The 13,330-nt window shown below is 44.2% G+C and overlaps 1 protein-coding gene across 9 annotated transcripts in view; it reads left to right on the forward strand.

Annotated features, from left to right (window-relative positions):
* The window catches only part of MAP7D2 (MAP7 domain containing 2), a 361,083-nt gene that overhangs the window by 160,593 nt on the left and 187,160 nt on the right, over positions 1–13,330 (forward strand). The window lies entirely within an intron of this gene.

Genomic DNA, 13,330 nt, shown 5'->3' on the forward strand with positions numbered 1-13,330 from the left:
ACTTACATATTAAATATTTGCGATGGTGTTGATGGAATCAAAATCTCATATTTTGCTACTAATTTAACCCATTTCCTGCTACGGACGTAATGGTTACGTCCAGTGGCGCGGCCTGAGGTGCCACAGACGTAACCATTAGGCCCTGGTAGAGACCTTCAGGGGAAGCACAGGGCAGGGCTGGAAGAGGAATCGCTTCCCCTTCAACCCCTGCAGTGGCGTCTGATGACGTCCACGTGCGAGACCGAGACACATCTGAAAACTAAAAATCTGGGTGAGTCCAGGGTGGTGTGCTTCACATGCACCCGCACCATTTTCCTACCCACAGTGCCCTGCAAACCTCCAACTTTGCTTGAAATCACACATTTCCCCCACATTTTTGTGATGGAACCTTCCGGAATCTGCAGGAATCCACAGAGTTCCTACCACCCAGCGTTGTTGCATCAATACCGATAAAAATTCTGCCTTGCTTGTCAGCCTAAAAACATTTTTTTCCAATCCTTTTAGACCTGCTATGGTTCCTCCTCATTTTCAACATGGTTTTGGCTCTTCCCTGTCATAGGCACTTGGCCCACCTACACAAGTGAGGTATCACTCTTATCAGGAGACAGAGGGGCACGTTGGGTGGTAAGAAATGTTCGCCGGTGCAGTGATCCCACACCGAAATGGTTGAACAATGTGATTTTTTTTTTTTTTGCCAAATTTGAGGTTTGCTGAGGATTCTGGTTAAGAAAACACTGGGGCATCCACGCAAGTCACACCTCCCTGGGCTCCCTTGGATGTCTAGTTTTCAGAAAGGTCTGAGTTTGGTAGGTATTCCTGATGGCGCTGAGCCCAGGACCAAAAACACCCGCCCAACAAAAACAGGTAGTTTTGTATTTGATAATTTTGATGTGTCCATGTAGTGTTTTAGGGCATTTCCTGTTGTGGGCACTAAGCCTACACACACAAGTGAGGTACCATTTTTATCAGAAGACTTGGGGTAACACATAATAGCAGAACAAGTGTTATTGCCCCTTGTCTTTCTCTTAAATTTTTTCCTTCCAAATGTAAGACTGTGTGTAAAAAAAGACGTCTGTTTGAGAAATGCCCTGTAATTCACATGCTATTATGGAGACCCCGGAATTCAGAGCTGTGCAAATAACCACTGCGTCTCAACACCTTATCTTGTGCACATTTTGGAAATACAAAGGTTTCCTTGATACCTATTTTTCATTTGTTATATTTCACCAAATGAATTGCTGTATACTCAGTATACAATGAAAACATATTGCAAGGTGCAGCTCCTTTATTGGCTCTGGGTACCCAGAGTTCTTGATGAACCTACAAGCCCTATATATCCTGGCAACCAGAAGAGTACAATAGACGTAATGGTATATTGCTTTCATAAATCTGACATTGCAGGAAAAAGTTAGAGTAAAACGTGGAGAAAAATGGTTGTTTTTTCACCTCACTTTCAATATTTATTATTTCAGCTGTTATTTTCTGTAGGAAAACCTTGTAGGATCTACACAAATGACCACTTGCGGACTTCAGAATTTTGTCTACTTTTTAGAAGTGTTTAGGTGTCCGGGATCCAGCATCGGTTTCACACCCATTTATGTCAATAACTTGAAGGAGGCTGAAACCACAAAAAATAGTAAAAATGGGGTATGTCCCAGTAAAATGCCAAAACTGCGTTGAAAATGTGGTTTTCTGATGCAAGTCTGCCTGTTTCTGAAAGCTGGGAAGATGATGATTTTAGCACTGCAAACCCTTTGTTGATGCCATTCTCAGGGAAACAATCACAAGCCTTCTTCTGCAGCCCTTTTCCCCCCTTTTTTTTTTTTTTTTGTTTTGTTTAAAGAAACAAGCTTTTTGCTGTATTTTGGCTAATTTCTTGGTCTCCTCCAGGAGACCCCACAAACTCTGGGTACCTCTAGAATCCCTAGGATGTTGGAAAAGACGTAGATCTGGCATGGATAGCTTATGTGGACAAAACTTTGAGTGCCCTAATTAGCCAAAAAAGGCCTGGCACCTAAGGGGTAAAAGGCCTGGCAGCGAAGGGGTTAAGCAGCTTTTGGTGCAGCAGCTTTGACCAACTTATCTGATTCAGTACTTCAGAGAAGCACACCCCTTAACTGGTCAGATTAGAACCTTAAGCAAATACTGAAAATATAAACTGAACTTAATATGCCTACTGTTATGGTGAGTGATTACAAGCCTAACTCCACTCGAAGGGCTTGAACTATAGTACACCATGGGTGATAAAGGCAGAATCACCATATGTACAGATAGGGACAAAGTTCAGTTTAATATGATGTGCAGATGACTGTCCTTGGAGAAAGCTCCTGAGAGCATATAAATCTAGCAAGGCCTCCTATGGTAGTCAAAAGTTAACATGTCATTCGCTCCCCATGAGCGTTCGATGACAGCATGCGTGTAAATGTGACCCCCAAATACCTATATTTCTGTATACTACCAACATCTCTTCTCCAAAAAAACAGTTGTCCGTTTTTCTTGTTCCTCCCGATATAAGGATTTGTGGGTTTTTTTCCATACTTGTAAACACTGTCTCTTATTAGCTGACCTCTCCTACTTGTGTTAAGTACGCCAGGCATAACTGACCCAGGGCATTTCCAGAGCTCTTTTCAAGAATTAAAACAGTAAATCAATTGTAATCCATTTGTGTGTGATGTTTGTACGTAATCTTTCTTTAGAAAAGCTGAGGAAAAAGCGTACAGTGCTCAAGGTGTGCACCTTGATCCTCACTTAATTACACCTCAATCATCAAACCACTTGTTCCAGAAATCCACCGTGCCCCACTGAAAGTAACTGAGGTGTTTTACTGCACTCGATCAACTAAACAAGCCATGCTCACCCCCATCATATAATAGTTTCTTTTAAGCTTAAAATGTTTTTTTTCAGTTTAATATTACACCGTCAGTCCACTATCTCAGACTTCAAAACCCACCCTTCATCTCAGGACTGTAAGTCGTGTCTAATATAGGAAATAAAGTACCCCCTGTTGTATATTATAGGGATATTGCAAGTCACTAAGGAATTCCATGATCATGTAGCGGAGTGAGCTCAAACGCAGAGTTCATCCATTAGGTAATGGAATTCCGAGGTGATCTGCTGTGTCATTTTAAAATACTGCAGAAAGTATTTTATTCCTGATAACACATCGTCACACCATCACCCTTCCTTCAAACGACTTAATTCCTTGGTGTCTTGCTTTTTCATGTTTCATGCAGGCACAATGAATAAAATTAGAATCTGTGGAAATTAAACTCACCAAAAAGCAGTTAGTATTTTTTGAAATTAGAATTAGTTTAATGCAAGTCAGCTTTTATAACGTGCGTGGAAACATGCAGGGATTCTAATGTTCTTGTAATGACCTGTAGTGTGGAAAAAATAATCATGTTGCCATAAATATCTCCTTTTGCTTATTATGTTTTCCTTTTCGCAAAAAGATATCGGAAGAAGAAAAAGCCAGTTCCAGTTTTCCTTCTTTAAACTACATCTGTAATTATGCTCCATGACCTGCCTTTCATCCTGACTGCAGACTCAGGCAGCAGGCATTGTGACATTGCAAGTCAATCATATTAACTTATTACAGTTGAGCATCTATGTAATTTCTTTATTACAGGCTGTCCGAGGTCACCAGTTACCCGTAATAAGGAAGTTAGAGATGAGCTTTTATATAGGGATGGCAAACTTCCATGTACTATAACTCCCTTATTATTGTGCTCTGGTAAGTAAGACTGGAGATGTCTTTTTAATTTTTTTACTTGGAAGATCCAGACCTACTTGGCCCACACAGGGCTGCTGTACGGAGGGAGCAGGCTGAACCGGCCTCTGATTGGGAGACCTCGCCAGCCGTGTCACACGAGCTGTTTGTCATTCTTTTGTCGTCCTTTGTTTAACTATTGTTGTGTAATTAGGAGGAGGTAGCTCGATCCTGTGCTTTGGGGGGCTGAAGAGGTGAAGGGAAAGAGCTGGTAACTAAACCGTTTAGGAACTGCAGGCTTAACGTGTAATGTAGATAGAGGGAGTGAAGTAGTGTGCCTCTTTCACTTGCAAACACTCAGAAAAATCATATTTGGCAACCATTTGTACTTGTGCAAAGTTTAGCTGAAGGACTGTTTCATCGAGTCCTTTCAGATGTGTGGTAGGTTAGTGGATCCACTTGGGCATTGTACTCCTGCCTTTGCAGTCATGTTTTCCATGATACTGTTCTGCAGCTGGCAAACCCAATGTGTGGGATCCAGCAGGTCTGTCTTGGCATGCAGACCATAATGGAGAGTAGTTGAGAGACATCATGACATGATTTGAGATGGTGCAGAGAGGACCATAAATGTCCTGATGAGGAGCGGACTGGGAAGGAACCAAGGGCACCTTGGTCAGAAGCAGCCTACAGAAGAAGAGGGACAAAGCGAAGGGGGAAGGAAAGTTGTACTGCTGCAATAAGAGGTAGCGGAATTGACACTAATGCAGATTGGAAAGGAGGAAGAGAAAAAGGACCACAACTGAGAGGTAGACTGAGGCCTGGTAAGGCGCTGGAGCATTGAAGGGAGATTTCATGGGGATATTATCTCACTTTCTAAACATAAAAAGCCACGTAGCAGGTTTCAGTAAGACAGTTCATCAGCACCAACTCACCTCAGATATGGGAGCTGCAGTGTGGCATTATGCCACCAGAGGCTAGTCGTGAGTGATCTGTCAGTGTACTGATCCTTCCGTTGGTCTGGGTTTTCATGAGCATCGTCTAAAATGTCTCTTGTCTTATCTTCCAACTACAGAGTTCTACATACAAGTCTGGTGGTGTACATGCCCCGTGTGTTGCAATTGAATGGAACTCATACAATCCACTGGCTGAGCCCTTAAAGTATGTTGGAACTTAGGGCCTGTTTTAGATATTGGCAGAGGGGTTACTCCGTCATAACGGTGACGGATATCCTGTCCGCCAAAATCTAAATCCCATAGGAAATAATGGGATTTATATTTCAGTGGATCCATCACTGTTGTGACAAAGTAACCTGCCCGCCAATATTCAAACTAAACCCTAAATCTTCTAAGCCATATTCTGAGGTAAGACTAGCCCATGGTCTCCTGTAAATGTTCTCCCTTGGATAACCACTCTGTATTGCATACAAAATAGTACAGAAGGATGGACATTTATGGAGGCTACTGGCTGACAGACTGATTACTTGCTGTTACAAGCATTACAGCACTTTCAGTGCTTTGAAAGGTCTGGTTAAACAGAATGCTTTGCTTCAGTGAACTCAAATTCTAAATAGCATAGTTAAGTCCACTATGAAGCAGTCTTAGTCCGCTAGTGCCCATGGTTTTTGCATCCCACATTAGGTGAATGAGCAGATACACACTATTCTGGCATCAAGGTGCATTCTTTGTATTCAGTGCTTAATTTGATTCATCATAGCTTATCTCCCATCAGAAAACAAGTGTTAGCATAGATAGTAAGTCTTCGCAAAAACAAAATAAAAAAGCTCCAGCCCGTATCAATGCATGTGTCATTATGCATGGCATGTATGCCATGGCATAAAACATATCTGTCTCTATAGCGGTCCCCGCCTGGTGACGTATGCGTATGCAGAAATCATGACGCAGCAGCAGCATTTATTTTTTATTTTTTTTTATTTACTATTCCTTTCCGTCTTGGAGTGGTAAATGGAAGTGAAAAAAAAAGGTTTGCGATGTGAAGGTGTAAGAGGGGGCTGGTAGAGGAGCTGGGGGGATTTAAAAAAAAAAAAAGTCCCCAAAAAAGATGTGTGGGACAGGGTGAAATGGGGGAGACAGTGGACGTGCTTGAAAAGTGGTGGGGGTGTTAAAGCAAGATCGAGTAGCCAAAGTGGAAAAAATGATTCCTATAGCCCTAACACATTGAAATCTAGGCCCTTTCATTAGTCACGGTTCTTGCTGGGTGGTAAGGTGAAGTCACCACCTTCAAATATTGTGGTGCTTCACTGATCACTGCCATTGAGGCAATAGTATGAATAATGCACACAATTTGAGAGGAAACCAGTAGCCAGTGATACTGACGAAGCAATAGATGATTCTTATGCAATCTTTTGGAGGTTTCTTTGACACTAGGGACATCCTGAGTCATTATGAACTGATAATGATTTAAGACCAAGAGCAGTAGAAAAAGCCAGTAGCAGCTAATTTCTCATGCAACACATCTTCTTAGAGAGATCTTTATTCTTTTCCTTTTTTTTGCATATTCTCCATCTTTTTTCTAAACTGTGATTCCTTCTAAGTTCCCTCCGGAATCATTGGGAAATGTAAAGAAACAAGGTAGATCATCAGTCATTTGAGGTTGCCGGTCCACATTGTTATTTGTTCTCAGAGACCTCGCATCTCCCTGGGTCATAGAACCCAAACCATACTGAAAGAATTGGGTGGCTGGCAGGAGCTCTGTAGCGTTCAATCACAGGTCCCAGATCCAGTACCAGTGGTCTTTTGTGATTAGTTAATGGTGAACCACTTCACACAGGACAGCAGTAAGGAACCATCATCTCTTAGGTTAAAATCACCTTTTGACTCTTTAATTCCTGCACTCTCTCATATGTTTACACTATGGGATATTTCGATCTGCAATCTCCTGAGCCAGGATTTCCGCTTCTTTTTAGGCAAGTTTAAATCCTTATAGTTCTTGACCATTGGTAGACTCTTCATAAGTCGTGGTAGGCTCATCCAATAAAAGAACTAGGGTGGCCCACAGTTGTCCTTCTTTGTAGGAGTCTGCATCTCCATGGTCTTGGCCTCTAGCAGGGGTTCCATTCCTTGTCTGGCTGCATGCCTTTAGTTTTCTCCTTTTAACCATCCTAGATGTGGTATGAGTGTTTCGAAACGTGCTTGCTACCAGTGACGGGGCCCTTAAGCACTTTGCAAATGGGAATCATGCTACTTCATGGAAGCCAAATATTAGTGATGTAGTCATGGAAAAGGATTGACGTTTTTCTGCAGTTTTCATGCCTTTAATGCAAATGTATCGTGTAATTCCTTATAAATGGATTTCAAGGTAGTTTGTTTTGAGTTATAGGGGATGCTTCACACCATTAGGAACTTTGCCATTGTATTGTTTTCGAATTTATGTAGTTTCTACTCCTGGCAAGGTGCTGAAGTACTTTGCAGATGGAGAACACTCTACTGCACAAGATATCAACAAAGTTATTGCATAAACATATCATACAAATTGTGTTGGAATGTGTCATCCTGTCATCACACAGTTGCCACATGGTTTATAAGGAGTTTGCCATGCAGTTTGTCTTGTGACCTATTGATAAAGCTGTCATACCAAATGTTCTTAACGGGTTATACAGTCGATCATGTAGGGTGGTCATTCTTGTGATTACACATACAATTGTGTAGTTATTATGCGAGTGGTCATGCAAGCCTATACCCTCCATAGGGCAAAGGTTTTACAAATGATCGAAACATAGCCTCTTGGATGGTACTAGGGCATATGGTCTAATACGCATAGATAGGCATCATGGTAGGTGATCTGTGATTTAACCAGAGAAATGCTGTATCATTAAGTCAACGCTGCAGCTGTTGTGACATCTAGGAGAGCCTGTGTGAGGAATGTGTTAGGAGGAAAGATGGTGAGAGAGTAAGAGGTGAAAGACCTGAGGTAGGGCAAATGGCGGATGAGCCTATATCCAAATGCCAGGCTTGTAAGTCACATTCATCCCTTTATCATCAAAAGCTGGCAGAGGCAGGCAGATTTCAGACTTTGATTGCTAGCATCTACCCTGCAACTTCAGAGGAGGAGCTCGTGGAATGTACTGGTTACAGACAACCAGGTGAGATGCCAAATACAGGCTCCAGGGGCGACAGAGGAGCAGAGAATTGTGTGCACTGGTTATAGGCGGCCGCCTAAATTCCCATTGGGTCCACCAGGGAGCGACGAAGGGGCCACGGGCAGACTGGGCCAAATGCACTCCGCACTAAACGGTATTGAGGAGTTGTAGGCTTTGGGGGGAATGAAGAATTCTGCACCACAGAATCCACCATGAAGTGGTCCTGCTGCTGCCAAGGGCTACTTTTTATGTGAAAAGTGCAGTCTCACCTATGAAACAGCAAGGTAGTTGCTTTAGCTTAGTCTTCAATAGATGTACATATAACCTTCTCTTCTGCTGAGTGTATTCATTCCCTATGATCCTACCTTCCTTCTGCGGGATCTTTCCTTGCAAAATAAACCTGTCACAAGCGCACATTATGCTCTCGTTTGAGGAACAGTGACACACACCACTCCTTTCCGTGTTACCATCAAGCAGTAGTGACTGTTTTAAGTTCTGAGCCCGTTTCCAGTTTTTCCTGCCGTTCCATGCACAACCCCTGACTAACTGTTGAACAAGAGTGCCCTCTAGTGGGTAACTAAATGCTTACAAGATACACACATCCTTGCTTTCAAACTAAATCATATTTGCAGATGGGGGGTCGTGAGTTGGGGAATTTCTTCAACTAAGGACGATTGTCTGTTTATGTAAGGGGTTTTAACGCTGCTCTTGTTCAGCTAATAATACCGCTTGATTGCAGTTGAAATGTGACGTTTGTGGCTTGCCTCTAGGGAGGGTGAATGATGACCTGGAAAACAAACACTGGCAAAGGCAATAGGTCTTGCCCAATAGGAATATGGAGATTTATGGGCAGTATAGGCAGACGGGACACGAACTTTGGAAGTAAGGAACCATGTTTGAGTCCCGGCGTTATCTCAACAGCCTGTGATTCTGGGAAAATCACTTCATCTGCCCTTAAAAATGTAACTTAATGTGAAGTAAGTGTAACTGGTGCTCAAGTAAAGCGTCGCATAATCAGGTCAAGTTAATGCTATTTAAAAAATCAAAGTACAGGACCTGGCCGAGCTAAAGACACAAATATATGACCTAGAAGCCTGCACCTGTTGGCCGGGTAGGGAGACCTCGCGGTGGCAGTTCGGCTTGGTGCAGCAGCAGTTTAGGCAGCTGCTCTTAGATGAAGCAAAATGGAGTGGCAGAATATACCAGTGGGGCAACAAAACAAGCAATCTGCTTCATAGATTGTTTCAGGCTGCGAACCGACTAGATAGCTAATCCGAGATGGTAGGGCACCCTGGTGGTAGACCCCAGGGAGATAGTACATAGATTTGAGAGGTTCTTTTGGGCCACATATGCCAGACATGAAATGCTTCCCCGTGACCAAATTGTCAACGTGTAAACTCTAAGGACGTTGTTGAATAAGGCATGTACACAGCTCATGCCCCCCCCCCCAGCTGCACAGTTTTTCATAACAAATTTTACTGCAAATATTACATGATATTACCAATGATGTTATCAAAGATGTCCTGAGTGCCGTAATTTTTTTTCCCAGTGAAATTCTATGTTTTTTTTTTTTTTAACCTAAAGTAGTTTTCATTACTGTTCATTAATCCAACCACCATCGCGCACTGGGCTGTACATAGCAGCAGTTGGCTGCAGGGCCTGTATCTAGGCCAACCCCTATATCCACCCAACCTGCGCACTGCCAAAGGCCATGTGCAGCAGGAGTTGGCCCTGCCACCAACCCTTATAACCACCCATCCCTGGCCTTCAGCTAGACCCTGTGGCCAACACCCCTAACCACCAACCCTATGCTGCTCATAGCCTTTGGCGATGCACAGCAGTAGTTAGCCGCAGGTCCACATGCCCCCATTCTCAGGCAGATCTATCCCCGGTGACCCCATCCCCCGGGATCATGCTGAATATCTTTTTTTTGGGGGGTGGGAGGGGAGTTGGGGCTTTGGGGCCTTCCCTCCCAAGGCCGATCTCGGCCCCAGAGACCCGATTCCCCTAGGGCCTGGCCTAAATATTTAATTTTTGGGGGGGGAAGGGCCCGGGTGACTCCCCAGGCCAACCCTGGCCCAGGGACCCTACCGCCTGGGGCCAGACTCATTTATTTTTGGGGAGGGAGAAGGGCCACATGCCCATCCCCCTCCCCAGGGCTGATCTCGAACCTGGGGGCCCATCCCCTGGGGGCCCAGCCATGTGACCTGGGTGCCCCCCAGGACACCCAGTCACAATGTTGGGGACCATGAGGGAGCCTGAAGGCCCCTGTGGTCCCAGCTGGCTCTCCATCTCCTGTGGGAGCCGGCATTGCCGTCACAAAGAGGGAGTTACTTTGCTAAAGCAGCTCCCTCTCTGTGAGACCAATGTTTCCCCTGTTTCTCTGCCTGCATCACCATGGGTAGGGAGGCAGAAGAAACCTCTGCTCGCATGAAGTGAGGGCTGATTGACAGCTCTCACTTCATCTGAGCTGAGTACTTGCTCTGACTTGGTGGGATGTGTCAAAGCTCCCACCAGGTCAGAGCAAACAGCTATGTCTTGGGGATGGGTTTGTGAAATATTTTATCCAGTTTCATTGTTCTATTACCACTGCATTTGGTGCGAAAAAAGGTGTGTGTGTGTGTGTGTGTGTCAGTCACTTGGCTCCCTGCAGATGCCAGTACTTTCCCTCACAGAAATATGAAGAACATGTGTTTGTAGTCAATACTTGGGGTATTTAAAGGCTCTTGGTAAGAAAGCCTTGTTGGATCTATGCAAGGCACAACACCTTGGAATCCCCTGGTGTCCAGTTCTGTCAAATATTTTCTATAGTTTATGGTTACCTATGAAATATGTTTCTTTTATGCAATAAAAGCAGACAGCGAAATGTGTGTGTGTGTGTATGGTGGTTGCCAATAGGTAGTTATAGTTAGGACCTAGCTTCTATAGAAAAAGCAGCCACCCTGACCCCTTAGCTCTGGGGTACCAAAGGGATCCTGGCAGACCTTAAAAAACAAAAAAAAAACGATTTTTAAAAACCTTGCGCCAGAAGTTGCGGCAGATCTACGGATCCGGCAAATTTTGTTTTTTAAATGAAGTGCGGCCTCCCATGTTTTATAATTCTGCAGTCACCCTGGTAGGCCAAGTCCTGGGTGCTTTGCCTATATAATGTGGGGAGAAGGGGCCTGGGGTACAACCACCCCCAGGGCTTTTACGTTTGTACCCACCACTGCAGCCCTGGGGTCCACCATCTCCCCTGGGACAAAAACAAAAATATTGCAGGGGGTGGCCACCCCAGGACATAGCTGTTTGCTGCGGCTTGGCTGCAGCTTTGACAGCTGCCTCCAAGTCACAGCAAACATTCTGCTCCAATGAAGGGAGAGCTGTCAAATAGCTCTTCCTTTATGTGAGCAGAGGTTTCCTTTGTCTCCCTGCCTGCGGAGATGCAGGCAGGGAAACAAAGGAAACATTGCTCTCACAAAGAGGGAGCTGCTTTAGCATCTCCCTCTCTGTGACAGCAATGCTGGCTCTCACAGTAAGCGGGGAGCCAGCTGAGACCGTGAGGGCATTCAGACTCCCCCCACTGTCCCCAATATTGTGACCGGGAGCCTTGGGGGGCACCCAGGTCACATAACTGGGCTGAGATTGGTCCTGCTGAGGGGAGCCATGTGCACCCTCCACCCAAACCCCACTCCCCCCCCCAAAAAAAAAATTAGGCTTGGCCTCAGGGGATGGAGTAAGTTATAGTTATTTGAGATAACTCTAACTATATTAGGTGTATTTCTGTGGTTTGATACGTTTAAAATGTGAGCACAACTATAATATCCCTGTAAACTTTGGTTTTTTTCAGTGTATATATTTATATATATATATATTTATATTTCAGAATACTGAGCCAGAGACTCACAGCTTGCGAGCTGTAAAGTCACAACAAGGCACTAACCGCTTTAAAGGCCATTTTTAGACATTTCACATATCACACACCGAAAACCATGTACACCACCAGATATGGGCCCAAAACATTACAACACTCACATCAACAAATGGTGCCATTCAAAGTCCCATTACCTTCATACACCCTCAGGACTGGCACACCAATCACACCAGCTGGCAGAGTGAGTGGACTGGAGTTTGGTTGGCAGTGTGGATGTGTCTAGTGACCAGCGACAAGTCACTACCCACACACATCATCAGTCAGCCACCACTACACGTACCGCCAGAAAAACACCGGTACACACACACACACACACACACACACACACACACACACACACACACACACACACACACACACACACACACACACACACACACACACACACACACACACACACACACACACACACACACACACACACACACACACACACACACACACACACACACACACACACACACACACACACACACACACACACACACACACACACACACATCCTGTCCCCCACCACCAGCCAAACGCCAGTCCACACATGCCGCCAACCAAATTCCATTACACATACACACCACCAGCAAAACACCTCTTGGACATCACCATGAAGCTCAACATCACTTTTATTTCTAGTACACTCCCAGAATTAAGATTACACAGACAGGCAAGGACACACATCATTCTGATTTAAAAAAAAATGGGATAGGGGAGATCGTGGGAAATATAGATCTATAAGCCTTCCTGACATCCTGAAAAAAATCTTTTGTAAGCATCTTCTCGATAAATTGCATGGTTGGATGGATAGTGCCTATATTCTATTCCTTTTTCAGGCTGGATTTTTCCTTTAGATCAGCACACTAGACCAGTCCTTTTGTTTTTCCACTCATAAAGTAGAAATACATCACTTTGTCCAAAGATCATTTGAACATGGCCTTTGATGATCTAATGGTCACCTTTTTATTTGGTCCCCAGAAACAAACTGTGGGAGGTCCTTGGATCAATGGTTGTACCACCTCACATACTAAGTACTATAATTGGACTTCATAATTACAACTTTGCCCAGGTCAGATGAGGCAGACAGGGTGAGCTGAGTACCCCCATTCCAGTTTGCAGGGTGTTCGTTATAGTAGTGTCCTGGTGCCCATGCTGTTATCTCTGTATAGCAGTGGTGCTTTAGGCCACTGGAACAGCAGTGTTAATGACTCTCCTAAACTAAATGGTGCAAAGGTTCCAGCGCTCCTTTTAGCTGATGACAAACGTTATCTATCTAGAACTCACTCAGTCCTGAAAAACCTTATAAATAAGTTTGATGAATTCTACAAGCTTAGAGGTTTGGAAGTGCAACACTCAAAAAACCAAGAATATGTTATACACTCGGCATAAAGCTTGCAGGGGCAAATGGCGGATAGGAGATGTGCCCCTTGAGAGTGTACAAACATTTGATTTTTTTTAGGCCTAATGGTGGCCAGTTCTCTAACATGGAGACCACTGATCCAAAAGAGCAGCCTCTAAGTTAATCATAGAGCAGCAGTGATTCTGAAAATGTATAGATTGATTCTGTCTAGATCCGTCTCGTTGGCCTTCCAAATCTATAAACTTAGGCCCAATCAGCAGC

Source organism: Pleurodeles waltl, chromosome 8 (assembly GCF_031143425.1).
Source record: "Pleurodeles waltl isolate 20211129_DDA chromosome 8, aPleWal1.hap1.20221129, whole genome shotgun sequence".
In the NCBI taxonomy this organism is placed as follows: domain Eukaryota; kingdom Metazoa; phylum Chordata; class Amphibia; order Caudata; family Salamandridae; genus Pleurodeles; species Pleurodeles waltl.